The sequence below is a fragment of the Sorex fumeus genome, unplaced genomic scaffold (genome assembly GCF_029834395.1).
Source record: "Sorex fumeus unplaced genomic scaffold, SorFum_2.1 ptg000264l, whole genome shotgun sequence".
Classification (NCBI taxonomy): domain Eukaryota; kingdom Metazoa; phylum Chordata; class Mammalia; order Eulipotyphla; family Soricidae; genus Sorex; species Sorex fumeus.
Genome location: NW_026606321.1, coordinates 5,437,382 through 5,442,391, shown reverse-complemented (window position 1 = coordinate 5,442,391; position 5,010 = coordinate 5,437,382).

Here is a 5,010-nt window from a genome sequence, read left to right as displayed (position 1 = left end):
GCTACCTGTGATGTATTCGATATGCCAAACATAGTAACAACAAAGTCTCCAATGGAGACGTTACTGGGCCCGCTTGAGCAAATCGTTGAACAACAGGAGGACAGTGACACTATGAGAGAGCTTCATAATTAATTTTCTATAGAATTTTGTAATATCACGATACTGTTGTGCCCTGAGTAGATAAAAGGGAATAACAAATGGCCAATGGTAAGAGACCCCAAGAGTTGACCTACAGAATTGAGTTTGCCAAAGGGATGGGTTGGGGAGACGGGAAGGGACCTTGAGACACTGTTGGAAGTGCGGGCACTGTGGTGGTGGGTGTGGGGATTGAACATGGTATGCCTGAAACTTATTAATAACACTATTATAATAAGTGTGTATCAAATAAAAATTTAAAAAATATTTTAATAGCATCTACCTGCTGCCATGTTGGTAAGGGAAGGCATTTCAGGGGTACATCTGGCATTGTTGGGTAACTTGTTGGATCTGAGATCAACAATAATCTTTTAGATTGACCACCCTGGAAATCATGCCCAGGGGTACAGTGTGGCAGTAATGAAGGAATTCAGAGGCTTTGAAACATCAGTAGTTCAAACTACCTGCTATTTCCCCTTCCATGAAGATCTAGGAGTAAAGGCAAAATGGCCAGCCTGTTCATTCCGGAAGGGTCTTTAGGCAAGCATCAGAGTAAAATGAAAATGACCTATTGATGACAAAGGCTTGGTGACTGTGTTTAGTTTATTGCTGCCATCTATAATCCCAGAATGCAGGAGGATAAACTCCCCATTGGACTCCAGTATATAATTATTCTGTGAGAGTTGGATCAATGTGTCCCTGGAGAGTAAAACAACCTCCAGAGTCTTCTCATAAGGCATATGCTTTCTGAAATATTTATACTCATAACATTGTTCCTCAATAGACACAGGAGAAGGTTAAACATCTCTTCAATTCAGAGGCTATTCCCATGTAGCTCTTGCAATAGCAATGAGCTAATTTAAGAGATATATAGCACATTAAACAAGCTTAATTATTTCCAGTGTTTCTCTTTTTATAAAATAGAAGATAAATCTTTGCTATTTCTCTGAGGCCTTTGGGAAATCTCAAAGATAGTTTTGAATATAAAAGACATCCTGAAATTTTATTTCCTTATTTCCCCAGCTATAGGACACAATCTTAGTAGGACAAAAATCGAAAGAGTAGTCAGAGGATTTTTGGGCCACTTGATTTTGATTGGATTATAGGTATCCGAGAATCAGGCTCATGGTGACCTATTTAATCAAAGTGACAAGAAAAAATTTTGAAATAAACTTAAAAGGCTCATTAAAAAAAACTTAGCTCTTTCACAGATGAGAGAATTTTGCTTTTTGGGCTTTTTTTTCTAATACTAAGGATATAATGACATCATCATAAACCACTTAAACTGCATGGCAGACACACAGGTTCTCTGATAGACAGACAGACTTCACAGAAGGGAAAGAAGGGAAAGATCTTTCATACCATAAATCACTCATTCAACAATAAACCAATGAAAGAAGTCCATGAAAATGGAGCACAATTAGCTAAAAATTTAATTTTTAGCTAACAACAACCTAGTGTGTGTTTGATTTTCAAATTTGGTTACTATAAATCAAGACAAAAAATTATCTTTTAGAATTCATCTTTTTTATGTCTGTATTATATTATGGAACAAGTGAACTCTTCAAGAACAAAATTACTCCTTTTCCCTAGCAAAGCAAAGATACATATGCACCTTCATTTCTCTGAATATTGTTGTAATTTTTAGAAGTCTCCTTCACCCTGTATACTAATTATAACACCTCACCAAAGTGAAAACTTTCTATTTACCTGAGAAACTCAGACAATATCTGATTGAGAACAGTCTGCCACTCTGCAGCATCTAAGCAAAATAACATGTGATTACATTGGACACAGTTTATTCTAAAGTCATATACACTCTTTTCTAACTTATGGAAGGGCAAAAGGAGCGCTTACTAGTCCAGAGTAGCTCACAGATACAGTATTATAGTACACAGAAATATGATGCATAGATTATATAGATTATGCTCAACTCCAATCATTTTACTTAACAAATATCTAGGTATCCAAGAATTATTTTTCAATTCACTCCATTTAATATTAATTGGTTTTAAAATCACCTGAATATCTTGAAAATTGTTTAAACTGGCAAACTACCAAATATAATTGTATATAAAAGGTTTATGAGAATACTGATTTAATTAGGTTCAGTACAAATTACCTTTCATAATCTTTAGTACTGTGCAAGAGAATTATTAGAGTTATTTGATCAAAAATTCTCTATAATTTTATAAAGTTCTTACTATTTTCTGCATAAATGAAAAAATATGCCAAGAAAATAACATGCATGATTATGTTGTTAATGCTGACCAGAAAGAAGTCAGATTTATATTGAAAATCATGATTTTTAAACCAATTCAATTTTTCAATCTCATTTAATTATGTAAATTTGTATTTTAGAATATTTGTAACCTAGTATTTTGTATGAAAATAGTTTTGCACATGACATAAATTATTGAAAATCTGATTTTGCGACCCAGAGTTATAGTACAGTGGCTAGAGCTCTTGCCTTGCTTGTAGCCAACCCAGGTTTGATCCCTAGTCTCACACAGTTCCCCAAGCCTAGCAGGAGTAATTCTGGAGCACAAAGTCAGAAATGAGCTCTGGGTACCATCGGGTGTGGCTCAAAAACAGACAAAAAATTCAGTTTTGTTAGTTTAGAGGAGCTTTAGAAACATTTGATTCACACATGAGCGTATATATCTCTCTAATCAAGTGAGCTGCTTTAAGAGACATAGCAACCTAATTTATGAATAGCTCCGTTGATGAAAAAGTCCTCTAATGCACTGAGAGGGTAAAGTTTTTCTCAATTACATACACAGACACGTGGCGTGAAATAAACAATCACAGCTTCTATTTGACACTAACTGCAGGTCAGAGGTATATTCTATCACACAGAAACACAGTAACCAACAACTCAAAATGTTCTCCTCCCAATAACTTTTATTAACTAAAACTCAAGATAGACAAACAGATGAACAAACCAAGGTAATCTAAAAGATCAAATTCTCTGTCTCTAAACAAGGAATAGCTCATTAGTCTGCTTCTATAGAAATCGATATGCCATAGAAAATAGAAATCAATTTCCAGTCTTTGCTGCTTTCAATGAGTGATGAACTAGTATTTGAATGAATCAGAATTAAAAACCAAAACACAAAATCAGGGCAAAGGAAGAAAATCAAACAAATCATCAGCAATGTTAACATTCTATAGTCAACTTGGACCTTGTCAGGAAGCTAAGGAAAAAACATACAGAGTAAGATAGACTAAGAAACGCGTCTTTCTGGCCAATATACTTGCTAAATAAATCCTGACCTTTCACTAGGACCTTCAAATCAGTCAAGAATCATTTTCAAAAAAATAAAGTAATGACTGCACACAATTACAAAGTAGATGGCTGTAGATTTTTTCCCCCATGAATTACAGAGGAACGCTGATATTTCAGCAGCTATGCCTAGAAAATTCTGCCAGGTTATGACCACATGACATCATTATGACCACATTACTTCACAGAGCCTCCTTCCATTATGGCTACTGGAACTGTAGAAATTCAGGCTAAACCTATTATGTATTTAAAAACTCTTTCTGAGTGAAGGTTCTCAGCCTGACATGCACAGAGGACAACATGAGGGCACGAATCCTTGAGAAAAGAAAAGGTCTATTGTGAGCTCAACCAATGAGATCAGGAACAAAGCTCAAACCTGTCTCCCTCATCTTGTGTGCAGGAGAGATGAAAGGGGAAGGAAGGATCTACACAGAAAGAGCTAATTGGTGAATTTTATCAGTGCAGGATCTTCCTTGTTTTGGGACCTCTCCTTCAGAATAAGCTCCAGGGGTCAGGACACTTACAACTGAACTGACCAAGTTCACTGTTCACTCAAGAAATCCAGGAAAGTTGTTCATAAAATTCAGAGACAGAATGGATGGGCGTGCTCTTGGGGCCTTTCCCAATTTCAAGGCAGTAGCAATAATGTTAATTAAAGGTAAGCAAGTATTCATGTGTGTGTATGGGGAGTGAGAGTGGGCAGGAGTGCTTATACAATTAATAAATTTTTGGATCTTGGCTCATAGATGCGAGGTAAAAGTTGGATGATTTTTAGGAATCTGCACTTTGTTTTTGCTTTTTTTTTTAATTTTTGGGTCACACCCAGTGATGCTCAGGGGTTACTCCTGGCTCTGCACTCAGGAATTACTCCTGGTGGTGCTTGGAGGACAATAAGGGACGTTGGGAATCAAACCCGGGTAGGCTGAGTGCAAGGCAAATGCCCTACCTGCTATGCTATAGCTCCAGCCCTGGAATCTGCACTTTGGTTCTCAAATTGAAGTTGGAAAGCCATTAGTGTATGAATTCTTTTTTTTTTTTTGCGTTCTTTTTTTATCCCTTGGGAAACTAAGTTGTGAATAAAAAGCAGTCGTTGAGGGGCGTTGTGCATGCCTCGAACTCTCAAAGGCCTGAACTGGGTCCCCGGCACCACACCCCTGCCCCCAGCTCTGCCATGTGTGGGCCATGGCCCACAGCACCCTGCACCTCAGCGATACTGCACCGCCAGGTCTAAGCACTGAGCATTGCTGGGGAGACCAAAATTATTCATTTGCCGATGAATGATAGTAATTGGATTTTTCTGGTAAATGGTGCATTAGTCATTGCCTTCAAAACAAATATCACTCACATTTGAGTTTGTCAAGAATGGTACTGGAAAGAAACCAGGTTATTTCTAGTTTAGAAGTCACTGCTTACTATGGAATATGTAACATTATGCCTGACATAAGATTTTGATTCAGCTTCATTCATAGCATCTGTGAACCAACGTGCACAGATCCTGTTTTAGCCCCTCTCCTGTTTTCGGTAGTCGGAAAGGGCAATATTGGGTCATACCCAGTTAAACTCCGGGTTCACTCATAGCTCTTTACCTA